The following is a 21,410-nucleotide window of genomic DNA, read 5'->3' as shown; positions in this document are numbered from 1 at the left end:
GTGACACGGTGACACAGTGGTTAACGCTGCTGCCTCACAGTGACACGGTGGCACAGTGGTTCGCACTGCTGCCTCACAGCGACACGGTGACACAGTGGTTAACGCTGCTGCCTCACAGCGACACGGTGACACAGTGGTTAACGCTGCTGCCTCACAGTGACACGGTGACACAGTGGTTAACGCTGCTGCCTCACAGTGACACGGTGGCACAGTGGTTAACGCTGCTGCCTCACAGTGACACGGTGACACAGTGGTTATCACTGCTGCCTCACAGTGACACGGTGACACAGTGGTTAGCGCTGCTGCCTCACAGCGACACGGTGGCACAGTGGTTAACACTGCTGCCTCACAGTGACACGGTGGCACAGTGGTTAACGCTGCTGCCTCACAGCGACACGGTGGCACAGTGGTTAGCACTGCTGCCTCACAGTGACACGGTGGCACAGTGGTTAGCACTGCTGCCTCACAGTGACACGGTGGCACAGTGGTTAGCACTGCTGCCTCACAGTGACACGGTGGCACAGTGGTTAGCACTGCTGCCTCACAGTGACACGGTGACACAGTGGTTCGCGCTGCTGCCTCACAGTGACACGGTGGCACAGTGGTTAACACTGCTGCCTCACAGTGACACGGTGGCACAGTGGTTAACACTGCTGCCTCACAGTGACACGGTGACACAGTGGTTAACACTGCTGCCTCACAGCGACACGGTGACACAGTGGTTAACGCTGCTGCCTCACAGCGACACGGTGGCACAGTGGGTTAACACTGCTGCCTCACAGTGACACGGTGACTCAGTGGTTAACGCTGCTGCCTCACAGTGACACGGTGACACAGTGGTTAACACTGCTGCCTCACAGCGACACGGTGACACAGTGGTTAACGCTGCTGCCTCACAGCGACACGGTGACACAGTGGGTTAACACTGCTGCCTCACAGTGACACGGTGACACAGTGGTTATCACTGCTGCCTCACAGTGACACGGTGACACAGTGGTTATCACTGCTGCCTCACAGCGACACGGTGGCACAGTGGTTAACGCTGCTGCCTCACAGTGACACGGTGGCACAGTGGTTAACGCTGCTGCCTCACAGTGACACGGTGGCACAGTGGTTAACACTGCTGCCTCACAGCGACACGGTGACACAGTGGTTAACGCTGCTGCCTCACAGCGACACGGTGACACAGTGGTTAGCACTGCTGCCTCACAGCGACACGGTGGCACAGTGGTTAACACTGCTGCCTCACAGCGACACGGTGGCACAGTGGTTAACACTGCTGCCTCACAGTGACACGGTGACACAGTGGTTAACGCTGCTGCCTCACAGCGACACGGTGGCACAGTGGTTCGCACTGCTGCCTCACAGCGACACGGTGGCACAGTGGTTAACGCTGCTGCCTCACAGCGACACGGTGGCACAGTGGTTAACGCTGCTGCCTCACAGCGACACGGTGACACAGTGGTTAACGCTGCTGCCTCACAGCGACACGGTGGCACAGTGGTTCGCACTGCTGCCTCACAGTGACACGGTGACACAGTGGTTAACGCTGCTGCCTCACAGCGACACGGTGGCACAGTGGTTCGCACTGCTGCCTCACAGCGACACGGTGACACAGTGGTTAACGCTGCTGCCTCACAGCGACACGGTGGCACAGTGGTTAACGCTGCTGCTCACAGCGACACGGTGACACAGTGGTTAACACTGCTGCCTCACAGTGACACGGTGACACAGTGGTTAGCACTGCTGCCTCACAGCGACACGGTGACACAGTGGTTAACGCTGCTGCCTCACAGGGACACGGTGACACAGTGGTTAGCACTGCTGCCTCACAGGGACACGGTGACACAGTGGTTAGCACTGCTGCCTCACAGGGACACGGTGACACAGTGGTTAACGCTGCTGCCTCACAGTGACACGGTGGCACAGTGGTTAACGCTGCTGCCTCACAGTGACACGGTGACACAGTGGTTAGCACTGCTGCCTCACAGGGACACGGTGGCACAGTGGTTAGCACTGCTGCCTCACAGTGACACGGTGGCACAGTGGGTTAACGCTGCTGCCTCACAGTGACACGGTGACACAGTGGTTAACGCTGCTGCCTCACAGTGACACGGTGACACAGTGGTTAGCACTGCTGCCTCACAGCGACACGGTGGCACAGTGGTTAGCACTGCTGCCTCACAGTGACACGGTGGCACAGTGGGTTAACGCTGCTGCCTCACAGTGACACGGTGACACAGTGGGTTAACACTGCTGCCTCACAGTGACACGGTGACACAGTGGGTTAACACTGCTGCCTCACAGCGACACGGTGACACAGTGGTTAACACTGCTGCCTCACAGTGACACGGTGGCACAGTGGGTTAACGCTGCTGCCTCACAGTGACACGGTGACACAGTGGGTTAACACTGCTGCCTCACAGCGACACGGTGACACAGTGGTTAGCACTGCTGCCTCACAGTGACACGGTGACACAGTGGTTAACGCTGCTGTCTCACAGTGACACGGTGACACAGTGGGTTAACACTGCTGTCTCACAGTGACACGGTGACACAGTGGTTAACACTGCTGCCTCACAGCGACACGGTGACACAGTGGTTAGCACTGCTGCCTCACAGCGGCACGGTGGCACAGTGGTTAACGCTGCTGCCTCACAGTGACACGGTGGCACAGTGGTTAACGCTGCTGCCTCACAGCGACACGGTGGCACAGTGGTTAACGCTGCTGCCTCACAGCGACACGGTGGCACAGTGGTTAACGCTGCTGCCTCACAGCGACACGGTGACACAGTGGTTAGCACTGCTGCCTCACAGTGACACGGTGGCACAGTGGTTAACGCTGCTGCCTCACAGCGACACGGTGACACAGTGGTTAACGCTGCTGCCTCACAGTGACACGGTGACACAGTGGTTAACGCTGCTGCCTCACAGCAACACGGTGACACAGTGGTTAACACTGCTGCCTCACAGTGACACGGTGACACAGTGGTTATCACTGCTGCCTCACAGCGACACGGTGACACAGTGGTTAACGCTGCTGCCTCACAGCGACACGGTGGCACAGTGGTTAGCACTGCTGCCTCACAGTGACACGGTGACACAGTGGTTAGCACTGCTGCCTCACAGTGACACGGTGACACAGTGGTTAGCGCTGCTGCCTCACAGCGACACGGTGACACAGTGGTTAGCACTGCTGCCTCACAGTGACACGGTGACACAGTGGTTAGCGCTGCTGCCTCACGGTGACACAGTGGTTAACGCTGCTGCCTCACAGCGACACGGTGACACAGTGGTTAACGCTGCTGCCTCACAGCGACACGGTGGCACAGTGGTTAGCACTGCTGCCTCACAGTGACACGGTGACACAGTGGTTAGCACTGCTGCCTCACAGTGACACGGTGACACAGTGGTTAGCGCTGCTGCCTCACAGCGACACGGTGACACAGTGGTTAGCACTGCTGCCTCACAGTGACACGGTGACACAGTGGTTAGCGCTGCTGCCTCACGGTGACACAGTGGTTAACGCTGCTGCCTCACAGCGACACGGTGACACAGTGGTTAACGCTGCTGCCTCACAGTGACACGGTGACACAGTGGTTAACGCTGCTGCCTCACAGCGACACGGTGACACAGTGGTTAACGCTGCTGCCTCACAGCGACACGGTGACACAGTGGTTAACACTGCTGCCTCACAGCGACACGGTGACACAGTGGTTAACACTGCTGCCTCACAGTGACACGGTGGCACAGTGGTTAACGCTGCTGCCTCACAGTGACACGGTGACACAGTGGTTAACACTGCTGCCTCACAGTGACACGGTGGCACAGTGGTTAACACTGCTGCCTCACAGCGACACGGTGACACAGTGGTTAACGCTGCTGCCTCACAGCGACACGGTGACACAGTGGTTAACACTGCTGCCTCACAGTGACACGGTGACACAGTGGTTAACACTGCTGCCTCACAGTGACACGGTGGCACAGTGGTTAACACTGCTGCCTCACAGCGACACGGTGGCACAGTGGTTAACACTGCTGCCTCACAGTGACACGGTGACACAGTGGTTAACGCTGCTGCCTCACAGTGACACGGTGGCACAGTGGTTAACGCTGCTGCCTCACAGTGACACGGTGGCACAGTGGTTAGCACTGCTGCCTCACAGCGACACGGTGGCACAGTGGGTTAACACTGCTGCCTCACAGTGACACGGTGACACAGTGGTTAACACTGCTGCCTCACAGCGACACGGTGGCACAGTGGTTCGCACTGCTGCCTCACAGCGACACGGTGGCACAGTGGGTTAACACTGCTGCCTCACAGCGACACGGTGACACAGTGGTTAACACTGCTGCCTCACAGTGACACGGTGACACAGTGGTTAACGCTGCTGCCTCACAGTGACACGGTGACACAGTGGTTAACACTGCTGTCTCACAGCGACACGGTGGCACAGTGGGTTAACACTGCTGTCTCACAGTGACACGGTGGGTTAACACTGCTGCCTCACAGTGACACAGTGGGTTAACACTGCTGCCTCACAGTGACACAGTGGGTTAACACTGCTGCCTCACAGCACCAGGGACCCGGGTTCGATTCAAAAACAGAAAATGTTTTGGAAAATGGCAGTCGGTCTGTGGAGAGAGAATAGAGCTCACGTTTCTGGATGACTCTTTGTCAGATTGCAGCATCTGCAGTATTTTGCTTTTCCGCTGGTTGAATTCCTGGTTTGGGTGACTGTGCAGAGTATATCCTGGGATGGAACCAGAGGAATCATCGCACCAGAACAATGTCCAACTCCAAATGCAGTCAGTTCAATGGGAATAACCTTCCCCGTCTCTCTCTCTGTCACTCTCTGTGTCATGGGGCAGCACTGTGGTTAGCACTGCTGTCTCACAGCACCAGGGATCCAGGTTCAATTCCGGACTTGGGGAGTTTGCACATTCTCCCTGTGTCTGCGTGGGTTTCTTCTGAGTGCTCTGGCTTCCTCCCACAGTCTGAGAGACATGCTGGTTCGATGCATTGGCCATGCTAAATTGCCCCTTTGTGTACACGAACAGGCGCCGGAGTGTGGCGACCAGGGGATTTTTACAGCGACTTCATTGCAGTGTTAATGTAAACTAACTTGTGACACTAATAAATAAACTTTAAACTCTGTCTCTCTCTTTCTGTCTCGCTCTCTCTCTGTATCTGTCTCTCTCTCTCTCTGTCTATCTCTCTGTCTCTCTCTCTCTCTCTCTCTGTCTATCGCTCTGTCTCTCTCTCTTTCTGTCTCTCTCTGTCTCTGTCTCTCTCTCTGTCTATCTCTCTGTCTCTCTCTCTTTTGTCTCGCTCTCTCTGTCTCTGTCTCTCTCTCTGTCTATCTCTCTCTATATGTCTCTCTCTCTTTCTGTCTCGCTCTCTCTCTCTCTCTGTCTCTGTCTCTCTCTCTGTCTCTCTCTCTGTCTCTGTCTCTCTCTCTGTCTATCTCTCTGTTTCTCTCTCTTTCTGTCTCTCTCTCTCTCTCTCTGTCTCTGTCTCTCTCTCTGTCTATCTCTCTGTCTCTCTCTCTGTCTCGCTCTCTCTGTCTCTGTCTCTCTCTCTGTCTCTCTCTCTCTATATGTCTCTCTCTCTCTCTCTCTCCCTTACAGTCTCACTCTCTCTGTTTTTTGTTGAAGGGATACTGGACTCTGGCTGTCTCTGGGTGGTTTCCATGAACGAGGCCACAACTGGGAGAACGATCGACGGATCTACAATGCTCACATCCTGGTCAATAGCAATGGTAGGACAGAGGGATGGGTAAGATGGGGTAGCAAACGGTGACCATGACATTTCTGTTGTAGAATTTCTATCTGCCCTCTGACCTGGGCAGTGGGAGAGTGGGGCGGGGGGTGTGTTGGGTAGAGGACGGATGAAAGTCCGAGCCCCCCCCAGTTATCAATGACAGGGTGCCGAAAGGCAGAAAGTCACTGAGCGATTGGACTCAGAGAGGTGAGAGGTCAGCAGTTGACTTCCTCTGGCACTGTGATGGCTAATCTGGATCAACACTGTCTAACTGCCCCTTTCCTTCAGGAGAAATCGCGTCAATCTATCGCAAAAGTCACCTCTTCGATGTTGAACTGAAAGGTCGGGTCTCGATGAAGGAAAGTGACTTCACAATCCCTGGAACCGGGATAGAGCCACCTGTCAGCACTCCTGTCGGAAAGGTGGGGTCCATCTACAGGCCTGTGAGGGAATTTACTCTGTATCTAACCCCGTGCTCTACCTGTCCTGGGAGTGTTTGATGGGGACAGTGTAGAGGGAGGTTTACTCTGTATCGAACCCCGTGCTGTACCTGTCCTGGGAGTGTTTGATGGGGACAGTGTAGAGGGAGATTTACTCTGTATCTAACCCCGTGCTGTACCTGTCCTGGGAGTGTTTGATGGGGACAGTGTAGAGGGAGCTTTACTCTGTATCTAACCCCGTGCTGTACCTGTCCTGGGAGTGTTTGATGGGGACAGTGTAGAGGGAGTTTACTCTGTATCTAACCCCGTGCTGTACCTGTCCTGGGAGTGTTTGATGGGGACAGTGTAGAGGGAGCTTTACTCTGTATCTAACCCCGTGCTGTACCTGTCCTGGGAGTGTTTGATGGGGACAGTGTAGAGGGAGCTTTACTCTGTATCTAACCCCGTGCTGTATCTGTCCTGGGAGTGTTTGATGGGGACAGTGTAGAGGGAGGTTTACTCTGTATCTAACCCCGTGCTGTGCCTGTCCTGGGAGTGTTTGATGGGGACAGTGTAGAGGGAGTTTACTCTGTATCTAACCCCGTGCTGTACCTGTCCTGGGAGTGTTTGATGGGGACAGTGTAGAGGGAGATTAACTCTGTATCTAACCCCGTGCTGTACCTGTCCTGGGAGTGTTTGATGGGGACAGTGTTGAGGGGGTTTACTCTGTATCTAACCCCGTGCTGTACCTGTCCTGGGAGTGTTTGATGGGGACAGTGTAGAGGGGGTTTACTCTGTATCTAACACCGTGCTGTACCTGTCCTGGGAGTGTTTGATGGGGACAGTGTAGAGGGGGTTTACTCTGTATCTAACCCCGTGCTGTACCTGTCCTGGGATGGTTTGATGGGGACAGTGTAGAGGGAGCTTCACTCTGTATCGAACCCCATGCTGTACCTGTCCTGGGAGTGTTTGATGGGGGGACAGTGTAGAGGGGGTTTACTCTGTATCTAACCCCATGCTGTACCTGTCCTGGGTGTGTTTGATGGGGACAGTGTAGAGGGAGTTTACTCTGTATCTAACCCCGTGCTGTACCTGTCCTGGGAGTGTTTGATGGGGACAGTGTAGAGGGAGTTTACTCTGTATCTAACCCCATGCTGTACCTGTCCTGGGTGTGTTTGATGGGGACAGTGTAGAGGGAGTTTACTCTGTATCTAACCCCGTGCTGTACCTGTCCTGGGAGTGTTTGATGGGGACAGTGTAGAGGGAGTTTACTCTGTATCTAACCCCGTGCTGTACCTGTCCTGGGAGTGTTTGATGGCGGATAGTGTAGAGGGAGGTTTACTCTGTATCGAACCCCGTGCTGTACCTGTCCTGGGAGTGTTTGATGGGGACAGTGTAGAGGGAGATTTACTCTGTATCTAACCCCGTGCTGTACCTGTCCTGGGAGTGTTTGGTGGGGACAGTGTAGAGGGAGCTTTACTCTGTATCTAACCCCGTGCTGTACCTGTCCTGGGAGTGTTTGATGGGGACAGTGTAGAGGGAGTTTACTCTGTATCTAACCCCGTGCTGTACCTGTCCTGGGAGTGTTTGATGGGGACAGTGTAGAGGGAGCTTTACTCTGTATCTAACCCCGTGCTGTACCTGTCCTGGGAGTGTTTGATGGGGACAGTGTAGAGGGAGTTTACTCTGTATCTAACGCCGTGCTGTACCTGTCCTGGGAGTGTTTGATGGGGACAGTGTAGAGGGAGATTAACTCTGTATCTAACCCCGTGCTGTACCTGTCCTGGGAGTGTTTGATGGGGACAGTGCAGAGGGGGTTTACTCTGTATCTAACCCCGTGCTGTACCTGTCCTGGGAGTGTTTGATGGGGGACAGTGTTGAGGGGGTTTACTCTGTATCTAGCCCCATACTGTACCTGTCCTGGGAGTGTTTGATGGGGACAGTGTAGAGGGAGTTTACTCTGTATCTAACCCCGTGCTGTACCTGTCCTGGGAGTGTTTGATGGGGACAGTGTAGAGGGAGATTAACTCTGTATCTAACCCCGTGCTGTACCTGTCCTGGGAGTGTTTGATGGGGACAGTGTAGAGGGGGTTTACTCTGTATCTAACCCCGTGCTGTACCTGTCCTGGGATTGTTTGATGGGGACAGTGTAGAGGGAGCTTCACTCTGTATCTAACCCCGTGCTGTACCTGTCCTGGGAGTGTTTGATGGGGACAGTGTAGAGGGAGTTTACTCTGTATCTAACCCCGTGCTGTACCTGTCCTGGGAGTGTTTGATGGGGACAGTGTAGAGGGAGCTTTACTCTGTATCTAACCCCGTGCTGTACCTGTCCTGGGAGTGTTTGATGGGGACAGTGTAGAGGGAGCTTTACTCTGTATCTCACCCCGTGCTGTATCTGTCCTGGGAGTGTTTGATGGGGACAGTGTAGAGGGAGGTTTACTCTGTATCTAACCCCGTGCTGTGCCTGTCCTGGGAGTGTTTGATGGGGACAGTGTAGAGGGAGTTTACTCTGTATCTAACCCCGTGCTGTACCTGTCCTGGGAGTGTTTGATGGGGACAGTGTAGAGGGAGATGAACTCTGTATCTAACCCCGTGCTGTACCTGTCCTGGGAGTGTTTGATGGGGACAGTGTTGAGGGGGTTTACTCTGTATCTAACCCCGTGCTGTACCTGTCCTGGGAGTGTTTGATGGGGACAGTGTAGAGGGGGTTTACTCTGTATCTAACACCGTGCTGTACCTGTCCTGGGAGTGTTTGATGGGGACAGTGTAGAGGGGGTTTACTCTGTATCTAACCCCGTGCTGTACCTGTCCTGGGATTGTTTGATGGGGACAGTGTAGAGGGAGCTTCACTCTGTATCGAACCCCATGCTGTACCTGTCCTGGGAGTGTTTGATGGGGGGACAGTGTAGAGGGGGTTTACTCTGTATCTAACCCCGTGTTGTACCTGTCCTGGGAGTGTTTGATGGGGGACAGTGTAGAGGGGGTTTACTCTGTATCTAACCCCGTGCTGTACCTGTCCTGGGTGTGTTTGATGGGGACAGTGGAGAGGGAGTTTTACTCTGTATCTAACCCCATGCTGTACCTGTCCTGGGTGTGTTTGATGGGGACAGTGTAGAGGGAGTTTACTCTGTATCTAACCCCGTGCTGTACCTGTCCTGGGAGTGTTTGATGGGGACAGTGTAGAGGGAGTTTACTCTGTATCTAACCCCGTGCTGTATCTGTCCTGGGAGTGTTTGATGGCGGATAGTGTAGAGGGAGGTTTACTCTGTATCGAACCCCGTGCTGTACCTGTCCTGGGAGTGTTTGATGGGGACAGTGTAGAGGGAGATTTACTCTGTATCTAACCCCGTGCTGTACCTGTCCTGGGAGTGTTTGATGGGGACAGTGTAGAGGGAGCTTTACTCTGTATCTAACCCCGTGCTGTACCTGTCCTGGGAGTGTTTGATGGGGACAGTGTAGAGGGGGTTTACTCTGTATCTAACCCCGTGCTGTACCTGTCCTGGGATTGTTTGATGGGGACAGTGTAGAGGGAGCTTCACTCTGTATCTAACCCCGTGCTGTACCTGTCCTGGGAGTGTTTGATGGGGACAGTGTAGAGGGAGTTTACTCTGTATCTAACCCCGTGCTGTACCTGTCCTGGGAGTGTTTGATGGGGACAGTGTAGAGGGAGCTTTACTCTGTATCTAACCCCGTGCTGTACCTGTCCTGGGAGTGTTTGATGGGGACAGTGTAGAGGGAGCTTTACTCTGTATCTCACCCCGTGCTGTATCTGTCCTGGGAGTGTTTGATGGGGACAGTGTAGAGGGAGGTTTACTCTGTATCTAACCCCGTGCTGTGCCTGTCCTGGGAGTGTTTGATGGGGACAGTGTAGAGGGAGTTTACTCTGTATCTAACCCCGTGCTGTACCTGTCCTGGGAGTGTTTGATGGGGACAGTGTAGAGGGAGATGAACTCTGTATCTAACCCCGTGCTGTACCTGTCCTGGGAGTGTTTGATGGGGACAGTGTTGAGGGGGTTTACTCTGTATCTAACCCCGTGCTGTACCTGTCCTGGGAGTGTTTGATGGGGACAGTGTAGAGGGGGTTTACTCTGTATCTAACACCGTGCTGTACCTGTCCTGGGAGTGTTTGATGGGGACAGTGTAGAGGGGGTTTACTCTGTATCTAACCCCGTGCTGTACCTGTCCTGGGATTGTTTGATGGGGACAGTGTAGAGGGAGCTTCACTCTGTATCGAACCCCATGCTGTACCTGTCCTGGGAGTGTTTGATGGGGGGACAGTGTAGAGGGGGTTTACTCTGTATCTAACCCCGTGTTGTACCTGTCCTGGGAGTGTTTGATGGGGGACAGTGTAGAGGGGGTTTACTCTGTATCTAACCCCGTGCTGTACCTGTCCTGGGTGTGTTTGATGGGGACAGTGGAGAGGGAGTTTTACTCTGTATCTAACCCCATGCTGTACCTGTCCTGGGTGTGTTTGATGGGGACAGTGTAGAGGGAGTTTACTCTGTATCTAACCCCGTGCTGTACCTGTCCTGGGAGTGTTTGATGGGGACAGTGTAGAGGGAGTTTACTCTGTATCTAACCCCGTGCTGTATCTGTCCTGGGAGTGTTTGATGGCGGATAGTGTAGAGGGAGGTTTACTCTGTATCGAACCCCGTGCTGTACCTGTCCTGGGAGTGTTTGATGGGGACAGTGTAGAGGGAGATTTACTCTGTATCTAACCCCGTGCTGTACCTGTCCTGGGAGTGTTTGATGGGGACAGTGTAGAGGGAGCTTTACTCTGTATCTAACCCCGTGCTGTACCTGTCCTGGGAGTGTTTGATGGGGACAGTGTAGAGGGAGTTTACTCTGTATCTAACCCCGTGCTGTACCTGTCCTGGGAGTGTTTGATGGGGACAGTGTAGAGGGAGCTTTACTCTGTATCTAACCCCGTGCTGTACCTGTCCTGGGAGTGTTTGATGGGGACAGTGTAGAGGGAGCTTTACTCTGTATCTAACCCCGTGCTGTATCTGTCCTGGGAGTGTTTGATGGGGACAGTGTAGAGGGAGGTTTACTCTGTATCTAACCCCGTGCTGTGCCTGTCCTGGGAGTGTTTGATGGGGACAGTGTAGAGGGAGTTTACTCTGTATCTAACCCCGTGCTGTACCTGTCCTGGGAGTGTTTGATGGGGACAGTGTAGAGGGAGATTAACTCTGTATCTAACCCCGTGCTGTACCTGTCCTGGGAGTGTTTGATGGGGACAGTGTTGAGGGGGTTTACTCTGTATCTAACCCCGTGCTGTACCTGTCCTGGGAGTGTTTGATGGGGACAGTGTAGAGGGGGTTTACTCTGTATCTAACACCGTGCTGTACCTGTCCTGGGAGTGTTTGATGGGGACAGTGTAGAGGGGGTTTACTCTGTATCTAACCCCGTGCTGTACCTGTCCTGGGATGGTTTGATGGGGACAGTGTAGAGGGAGCTTCACTCTGTATCGAACCCCATGCTGTACCTGTCCTGGGAGTGTTTGATGGGGGGACAGTGTAGAGGGGGTTTACTCTGTATCTAACCCCATGCTGTACCTGTCCTGGGTGTGTTTGATGGGGACAGTGTAGAGGGAGTTTACTCTGTATCTAACCCCGTGCTGTACCTGTCCTGGGAGTGTTTGATGGGGACAGTGTAGAGGGAGTTTACTCTGTATCTAACCCCATGCTGTACCTGTCCTGGGTGTGTTTGATGGGGACAGTGTAGAGGGAGTTTACTCTGTATCTAACCCCGTGCTGTACCTGTCCTGGGAGTGTTTGATGGGGACAGTGTAGAGGGAGTTTACTCTGTATCTAACCCCGTGCTGTACCTGTCCTGGGAGTGTTTGATGGCGGATAGTGTAGAGGGAGGTTTACTCTGTATCGAACCCCGTGCTGTACCTGTCCTGGGAGTGTTTGATGGGGACAGTGTAGAGGGAGATTTACTCTGTATCTAACCCCGTGCTGTACCTGTCCTGGGAGTGTTTGGTGGGGACAGTGTAGAGGGAGCTTTACTCTGTATCTAACCCCGTGCTGTACCTGTCCTGGGAGTGTTTGATGGGGACAGTGTAGAGGGAGTTTACTCTGTATCTAACCCCGTGCTGTACCTGTCCTGGGAGTGTTTGATGGGGACAGTGTAGAGGGAGCTTTACTCTGTATCTAACCCCGTGCTGTACCTGTCCTGGGAGTGTTTGATGGGGACAGTGTAGAGGGAGTTTACTCTGTATCTAACGCCGTGCTGTACCTGTCCTGGGAGTGTTTGATGGGGACAGTGTAGAGGGAGATTAACTCTGTATCTAACCCCGTGCTGTACCTGTCCTGGGAGTGTTTGATGGGGACAGTGCAGAGGGGGTTTACTCTGTATCTAACCCCGTGCTGTACCTGTCCTGGGAGTGTTTGATGGGGGACAGTGTTGAGGGGGTTTACTCTGTATCTAGCCCCATACTGTACCTGTCCTGGGAGTGTTTGATGGGGACAGTGTAGAGGGAGTTTACTCTGTATCTAACCCCGTGCTGTACCTGTCCTGGGAGTGTTTGATGGGGACAGTGTAGAGGGAGATTAACTCTGTATCTAACCCCGTGCTGTACCTGTCCTGGGAGTGTTTGATGGGGACAGTGTAGAGGGGGTTTACTCTGTATCTAACCCCGTGCTGTACCTGTCCTGGGATTGTTTGATGGGGACAGTGTAGAGGGAGCTTCACTCTGTATCTAACCCCGTGCTGTACCTGTCCTGGGAGTGTTTGATGGGGACAGTGTAGAGGGAGTTTACTCTGTATCTAACCCCGTGCTGTACCTGTCCTGGGAGTGTTTGATGGGGACAGTGTAGAGGGAGCTTTACTCTGTATCTAACCCCGTGCTGTACCTGTCCTGGGAGTGTTTGATGGGGACAGTGTAGAGGGAGCTTTACTCTGTATCTCACCCCGTGCTGTATCTGTCCTGGGAGTGTTTGATGGGGACAGTGTAGAGGGAGGTTTACTCTGTATCTAACCCCGTGCTGTGCCTGTCCTGGGAGTGTTTGATGGGGACAGTGTAGAGGGAGTTTACTCTGTATCTAACCCCGTGCTGTACCTGTCCTGGGAGTGTTTGATGGGGACAGTGTAGAGGGAGATGAACTCTGTATCTAACCCCGTGCTGTACCTGTCCTGGGAGTGTTTGATGGGGACAGTGTTGAGGGGGTTTACTCTGTATCTAACCCCGTGCTGTACCTGTCCTGGGAGTGTTTGATGGGGACAGTGTAGAGGGGGTTTACTCTGTATCTAACACCGTGCTGTACCTGTCCTGGGAGTGTTTGATGGGGACAGTGTAGAGGGGGTTTACTCTGTATCTAACCCCGTGCTGTACCTGTCCTGGGATTGTTTGATGGGGACAGTGTAGAGGGAGCTTCACTCTGTATCGAACCCCATGCTGTACCTGTCCTGGGAGTGTTTGATGGGGGGACAGTGTAGAGGGGGTTTACTCTGTATCTAACCCCGTGTTGTACCTGTCCTGGGAGTGTTTGATGGGGGACAGTGTAGAGGGGGTTTACTCTGTATCTAACCCCGTGCTGTACCTGTCCTGGGTGTGTTTGATGGGGACAGTGGAGAGGGAGTTTTACTCTGTATCTAACCCCATGCTGTACCTGTCCTGGGTGTGTTTGATGGGGACAGTGTAGAGGGAGTTTACTCTGTATCTAACCCCGTGCTGTACCTGTCCTGGGAGTGTTTGATGGGGACAGTGTAGAGGGAGTTTACTCTGTATCTAACCCCGTGCTGTATCTGTCCTGGGAGTGTTTGATGGCGGATAGTGTAGAGGGAGGTTTACTCTGTATCGAACCCCGTGCTGTACCTGTCCTGGGAGTGTTTGATGGGGACAGTGTAGAGGGAGATTTACTCTGTATCTAACCCCGTGCTGTACCTGTCCTGGGAGTGTTTGATGGGGACAGTGTAGAGGGAGCTTTACTCTGTATCTAACCCCGTGCTGTACCTGTCCTGGGAGTGTTTGATGGGGACAGTGTAGAGGGAGTTTACTCTGTATCTAACCCCGTGCTGTACCTGTCCTGGGAGTGTTTGATGGGGACAGTGTAGAGGGAGATTAACTCTGTATCTAACCCCGTGCTGTACCTGTCCTGGGAGTGTTTGATGGGGACAGTGTAGAGGGAGTTTACTCTGTATCTAACGCCGTGCTGTACCTGTCCTGGGAGTGTTTGATGGGGACAGTGTAGAGGGAGATTAACTCTGTATCTAACCCCGTGCTGTACCTGTCCTGGGAGTGTTTGATGGGGACAGTGCAGAGGGGGTTTACTCTGTATCTAACCCCGTGCTGCACCTGTCCTGGGAGTGTTTGATGGGGGACAGTGTTGAGGGGGTTTACTCTGTATCTAGCCCCATACTGTACCTGTCCTGGGAGTGTTTGATGGGGACAGTGTAGAGGGAGTTTACTCTGTATCTAACCCCGTGCTGTACCTGTCCTGGGAGTGTTTGATGGGGACAGTGTAGAGGGAGATTAACTCTGTATCTAACCCCGTGCTGTACCTGTCCTGGGAGTGTTTGATGGGGACAGTGTAGAGGGGGTTTACTCTGTATCTAACCCCGTGCTGTACCTGTCCTGGGATTGTTTGATGGGGACAGTGTAGAGGGAGCTTCACTCTGTATCTAACCCCGTGCTGTACCTGTCCTGGGAGTGTTTGATGGGGACAGTGTAGAGGGGGTTTACTCTGTATCTAACCCCGTGCTGTACCTGTCCTGGGAGTGTTTGATGGGGACAGTGTAGAGGGAGCTTTACTCTGTATCTAACCCCGTGCTGTACCTGTCCTGGGAGTGTTTGATGGGGACAGTGTAGAGGGAGCTTTACTCTGTATCTAACTCCGTGCTGTACCTGTCCTGGGAGTGTTTGATGGCGGATAGTGTAGAGGGAGGTTTACTCTGTATCTAACCCCGTGCTGTACCTGTCCTGGGAGTGTTTGATGGGGACAGTGTAGAGGGAGCTTTACTCTGTATCTAACCCCGTGCTGTACCTGTCCTGGGAGTGTTTGATGGGGACAGTGTAGAGGGAGATTTACTCTGTATCTAACCCCGTGCTGTACCTGTCCTGGGAGTGTTTGATGGGGACAGTGTAGAGGGAGCTTTACTCTGTATCTAACCCCGTGCTGTACCTGTCCTGGGAGTGTTTGATGGGGACAGTGTAGAGGGAGTTTACTCTGTATCTAACCCCGTGCTGTACCTGTCCTGGGAGTGTTTGATGGGGACAGTGTAGAGGGAGCTTTACTCTGTATCTAACCCCGTGCTGTACCTGTCCTGGGAGTGTTTGATGGGGACAGTGTAGAGGGAGCTTTACTCTGTATCTCACCCCGTGCTGTATCTGTCCTGGGAGTGTTTGATGGGGACAGTGTAGAGGGAGGTTTACTCTGTATCTAACCCCGTGCTGTGCCTGTCCTGGGAGTGTTTGATGGGGACAGTGTAGAGGGAGTTTACTCTGTATCTAACCCCGTGCTGTACCTGTCCTGGGAGTGTTTGATGGGGACAGTGTAGAGGGAGATGAACTCTGTATCTAACCCCGTGCTGTACCTGTCCTGGGAGTGTTTGATGGGGACAGTGTTGAGGGGGTTTACTCTGTATCTAACCCCGTGCTGTACCTGTCCTGGGAGTGTTTGATGGGGACAGTTTGGAGGGGGTTTACTCTGTATCTAACACCGTGCTGTACCTGTCCTGGGAGTGTTTGATGGGGACAGTGTAGAGGGGGTTTACTCTGTATCTAACCCCGTGCTGTACCTGTCCTGGGATTGTTTGATGGGGACAGTGTAGAGGGAGCTTCACTCTGTATCGAACCCCATGCTGTACCTGTCCTGGGAGTGTTTGATGGGGGGACAGTGTAGAGGGGGTTTACTCTGTATCTAACCCCGTGTTGTACCTGTCCTGGGAGTGTTTGATGGGGGACAGTGTAGAGGGGGTTTACTCTGTATCTAACCCCGTGCTGTACCTGTCCTGGGTGTGTTTGATGGGGACAGTGGAGAGGGAGTTTTACTCTGTATCGAACCCCATGCTGTACCTGTCCTGGGTGTGTTTGATGGGGACAGTGTAGAGGGAGTTTACTCTGTATCTAACCCCGTGCTGTACCTGTCCTGGGAGTGTTTGATGGGGACAGTGTAGAGGGAGTTTACTCTGTATCTAACCCCGTGCTGTATCTGTCCTGGGAGTGTTTGATGGCGGATAGTGTAGAGGGAGGTTTACTCTGTATCGAACCCCGTGCTGTACCTGTCCTGGGAGTGTTTGATGGGGACAGTGTAGAGGGAGATTTACTCTGTATCTAACCCCGTGCTGTACCTGTCCTGGGAGTGTTTGATGGGGACAGTGTAGAGGGAGCTTTACTCTGTATCTAACCCCGTGCTGTACCTGTCCTGGGAGTGTTTGATGGGGACAGTGTAGAGGGAGTTTACTCTGTATCTAACCCCGTGCTGTACCTGTCCTGGGAGTGTTTGATGGGGACAGTGTAGAGGGAGATTAACTCTGTATCTAACCCCGTGCTGTACCTGTCCTGGGAGTGTTTGATGGGGACAGTGTAGAGGGAGTTTACTCTGTATCTAACCCCGTGCTGTACCTGTCCTGGGAGTGTTTGATGGGGACAGTGTAGAGAGAGATTAACTCTGTATCTAACCCCGTGCTGTACCTGTCCTGGGAGTGTTTGATGGGGACAGTGCAGAGGGGGTTTACTCTGTATCTAACCCCGTGCTGTACCTGTCCTGGGAGTGTTTGATGGGGGACAGTGTTGAGGGGGTTTACTCTGTATCTAGCCCCGTGCTGTACCTGTCCTGGGAGTGTTTGATGGGGACAGTGTAGAGGGAGCTTTACTCTATATCTAACCCCATGCTGTACCTGTCCTGGGAGTGTTTGATGGGGACAGTGTAGAGGGGGTTTACTCTGTATCTAACCCCGTGTTGTACCTGTCCTGGGAGTGTTTGATGGGGGACAGTGAAGAGGGGGTTTACTCTGTATCGAACCCCATGCTGTACCTGTCCTGGGTGTGTTTGATGGGGACAGTGTAGAGGGAGTTTTACTCTGTATCTAACCCCATACTGTACCTGTCCTGGGAGTGTTTGATGGGGACAGTGTAGAGGGGGTTTACTCTGTATCTAACCCCATACTGTACCTGTCCTGGCAGTGTTTGATGGGGACAGTGTAGAGGGAGTTTACTCTGTATCTAACCCCGTGCTGTACCTGTCCTGGGAGTGTTTGATGGGGACAGTGTAGAGGGAGATTAACTCCGTATCTAACCCCGTGCTGTACCTGTCCTGGGAGTGTTTGATGGGGACAGTGTAGAGGGGGTTTACTCTGTATCGAACCCCGTGCTGTACCTGTCCTGGGATTGTTTGATGGGGACAGTGTAGAGGGAGGTTTACTCTGTATCTAACCCCGTGCTGTACCTGTCCTGGGAGTGTTTGATGGGGACAGTGTTGAGGGAGATTTACTCTTTATCTAACCCCGTGCTGTCCCTGTCCTGGGAGTGGTTGATGGCGGATAGTGTAGAGGGAGGTTTACTCTGTATCTAACCCCGTGCTGTACCTGTCCTGGGAGTGTTTGATGGGGACAGTGTTGAGGGAGATTTACTCTTTATCTAACCCCGTGCTGTCCCTGTCCTGGGAGTGGTTGATGGCGGATAGTGTAGAGGGAGGTTTACTCTGTATCTAACCCCGTGCTGTACCTGTCCTGGGAGTGTTTGATGGGGACAGTGTAGAGGGAGATTTACTCTGTATCTAACCCCGTGCTGTACCTGTCCTGGGAGTGTTTGATGGGGACAGTGTAGAGGGGGTTTACTCTATATCTAACACCGTGCTGAACCTGTCCTGGGAGTGTTTGATGGGGACAGTGTAGAGGGGGTTTACTCTGTATCTAACACCGTGCTGAACCTGTCCTGGGAGTGTTTGATGGGGACAGTGTAGAGGGAGCTTTATTCTGTATCTAACCCGGTGCTGTACCTGTCCTGGCAGTGTTTGATGGGGACAGTGTAGAGGGAGCTTCACTCTGTATCTAACCCCATGCTGTACCTGTCCTGGGAGTGTTTGATGGGGGGACAGTGTAGAGGGGGTTTACTCTGTATCTAACCCCGTGTTGTACCTGTCCTGGGAGTGTTTGATGGGGGACAGTGTAGAGGGGGTTTACTCTGTATCTCACCCCATGCTGTACCTGTCCTGGGTGTGTTTGATGGGGACAGTGTAGAGGGAGCTTTACTCTGTATCTAACCCCGTGCTGTACCTGTCCTGGGAGTGTTTGACGGGGGACAGTGTAGAGGGAGTTTTACTCTGTATCTAACCCCATACTGTACCTGTCCTGGGAGTGTTTGATGGGGACAGTGTAGAGGGGGTTTACTCTGTATCTAACCCCATACTGTACCTGTCCTGGGAGTGTTTGATGGGGACAGTGTAGAGGGAGTTTACTCTGTATCTAACCCCGTGCTGTACCTGTCCTGGGAGTGTTTGATGGGGACAGTGTAGAGGGAGATTAACTCTGTATCTAACCCCGTGCTGTACCTGTCCTGGGAGTGTTTGATGGGGACAGTGTAGAGGGGGTTTACTCTGTATCTAACCCCGTGCTGTACCTGTCCTGGGATTGTTTGATGGGGACTGTGTAGAGGGAGCTTCACTCTGTATCTAACCCCATGCTGTACCTGTCCTGGGAGTGTTTGATGGGGGACAGTTTAGAGGGGGTTTACTCTGTATCTAACCCCATGCTGTACCTGTCCTGGGAGTGTTTGATGGGGGACAGTGTAGAGGGGGTTTACTCTGTATCTAACCCCATGCTGTACCTGTCCAGGGAGTGTTTGATGGGGGACAGTGTAGACGTGGTTTACTCTGTATCTAACCCCATGCTGTACCTGTCCTGGGAGTGTTTGATGGGGACAGTGTCGAGGGAGCTTTACTCTGTATCTAACCCCGTGTTGTACCTGTCCTGGGAGTGTTTGATGGGGGACAGTGCAGAGGGGGTTTACTCTGTATCTAACCCCATGCTGTACCTGTCCTGGGTGTGTTTGATGGGGACAGTGTAGAGGGAGTTTTACTCTGTATCTAACCCCATGCTGTACCTGTCCTGGGTGTGTTTGATGGGGACAGTGTAGAGGGAGATTACTCTGTATCTAACCCCATGCTGTACCTGTCCTGGGTGTGTTTGTTGGGGACAGTGTAGAGGGAGTTTTACTCTGTATCTAACCCCATGCTGTACCTGTCCTGGGAGTGTTTGATGGGGACAGTGTAGAGGGGGTTTACTCTGTATCTAACCCCATACTGTACCTGTCCTGGGAGTGTTTGATGGGGACAGTGTAGAGGGAGATTTACTCTGTATCTAACCCCATGCTGTACCTGTCCTGGGAGTGTTTGATGGGGACAGTGTAGAGGGAGATTTACTCTGTATCTAACCCCGTGCTGTACCTGTCCTGGGAGTGTTTGATGGGGACAGTGTAGAGGGAGGTTTACTCTGTATCTAACCCCGTGCTGTACCTGTCCTGGGAGTGTTTGATGGCGGATAGTGTAGAGGGAGGTTTACTCTGTATCTAACCCCGTGCTGTACCTGTCCTGGAAGTGTTTGATGGGGACAGTGTAGAGGGAGCTTTACTCTGTATCGAACCCCGTGCTGTACCTGTCCTGGGAGTGTTTGATGGGGACAGTGTAGAGGGAGTTTTACTTTGTATCTAACCCCATGCTGTACCTGTCCTGGGTGTGTTTGATGGGGACAGTGTAGAGGGAGTTTTACTCTGTATCTAACCACATGCTGTACCTGTCCTGGGTGTGTTTGATGGGGACAGTGTAGAGGGGGTTTACTCTGTATCTAACCCCATACTGTACCTGTCCTGGGTGTGTTTGATGGGGACAGTGTAGAGGGAGGTTTACTCTGTATTTAACCCCGTGCTGTACCTGTCCTGGGAGTGTTTGATGGGGACAGTGTAGAGGGAGGTTTACTCTGTATCGAACCCCGTGCTGTACCTGTCCTGGGAGTGTTTGATGGGAAAGTGTAGAGGGAGCTTTACTCTGTATCTTACCCCGTGCTGTACCTTTCCTGGAAGTGTTTGATGGGGACAGTGTAGAGGGGGTTTACTCTGTATCTAACCCTGTGCTGTACCTGTCCTGGGAGTGTTTGATGGGGACAGTGTAGATGGAGCTTTACTCTGTATCTAACCCCGTGCTGTACCTGTCCTGGGAGTGTTTGATGGGGACAGTGTAGAGGGAGATTTACTCTGTATCTAACCCCGTGTGTACCTATCCTGGGAGAGTTTGATGGGAAAGTGTAGAGGGAGCTTTACTCTGTATCTAACCCCATGCTGGACCTGTCCTGGGAGTGTTTGATGGGGACAGTGTAGAGGGAGCTTTACTCTGTATCTAACCCCATGCTGTACCTGTCCTGGGAGTGTTTGATGGGGACAGTGTAGAGGGAGATTTACTCTGTATCTAACCCCGTGCTGTACCTGTCCTGGGAGTGTTTGATGGGGACAGTGTAGAGGGAGGTTTACTCTGTATCTAACCCCGTGCTGTACCTGTCCTGGGAGTGTTTGATGGGGACAGTGTAGAGGGAGCTTTACTCTGTATCTAACCCCGTGCTGTACCTGTCCTGGGAGTGTTTGATGGGGACAGTGGAGAGGGAGCTTTACTTTGTATCTAACCCCGTCTGTATCTGTCCTGGGAGTGTTTGATGGGGACAGTGTAGAGGGAGGTTTACTCTGTATCTAACCCCGTGCTGTACCTGTCCTGGGAGTGTTTGATGGGGACAGTGTAGAGGGAGCTTTACTCTGTATCTAACCCCGTGCTGTACCTGTCCTGGGAGTGTTTGATGGGGACAGTGTAGAGGGAGTTTTACTCTGTATCTAACCCCATGCTGTACCTGTCCTGGGTGTGTTTGATGGGGACAGTGTAGAGGGGGGTGTACTCTGTATCTAACCCTGTGCTGTACCTGTCCTGGGAGTGTTTGATGGGGACAGTGTAGAGGGAGCTTTACTCTGTATCTAACCCCGTGCTGTACCTGTCCTGGGAGTGTTTGATGGGGACAGTGTAAAGGGAGATTTACTCTGTATCTAACCCCGTGCTGTACCTGTCCTGGGAGAGTTTGATGGGGACAGTGTAGAGGGAGCTTTACTCTGTATCTAACCCCGTGCTGTACCTGTCCTGGGAGTGTTTGATGGGGACAGTGTAGAGGGAGCTTTACTCTGTATCTAACCCCGTGCTGTCCCTGTCCTGGGAGTGGTTGATGGCGGACAGTGTTGAGGGAGATTTACTCTT

The 21,410-nt window shown here is 52.9% G+C and overlaps 1 pseudogene across 1 annotated transcript in view; it reads left to right on the top strand.

Moving 5' to 3' along the window:
* LOC144487371 (deaminated glutathione amidase-like) overlaps positions 1-21,410 on the top strand; it is a 127,664-nt pseudogene that overhangs the window by 73,167 nt on the left and 33,087 nt on the right. Inside the window, exons 3-4 of the transcript XR_013496402.1 lie at positions 5,659-5,762; positions 6,053-6,186. The product of XR_013496402.1 is annotated as a deaminated glutathione amidase-like (transcript). The remainder of the gene's footprint in view (positions 1-5,658; positions 5,763-6,052; positions 6,187-21,410) is intronic.

The sequence above is a fragment of the Mustelus asterias genome, unplaced genomic scaffold (assembly GCF_964213995.1).
Source record: "Mustelus asterias unplaced genomic scaffold, sMusAst1.hap1.1 HAP1_SCAFFOLD_757, whole genome shotgun sequence".
NCBI lineage: Eukaryota > Metazoa > Chordata > Chondrichthyes > Carcharhiniformes > Triakidae > Mustelus > Mustelus asterias.
The sequence above is the reverse complement of the archived record's forward strand: the minus strand, read 5'-3'. Positions and strand labels throughout refer to the sequence as shown.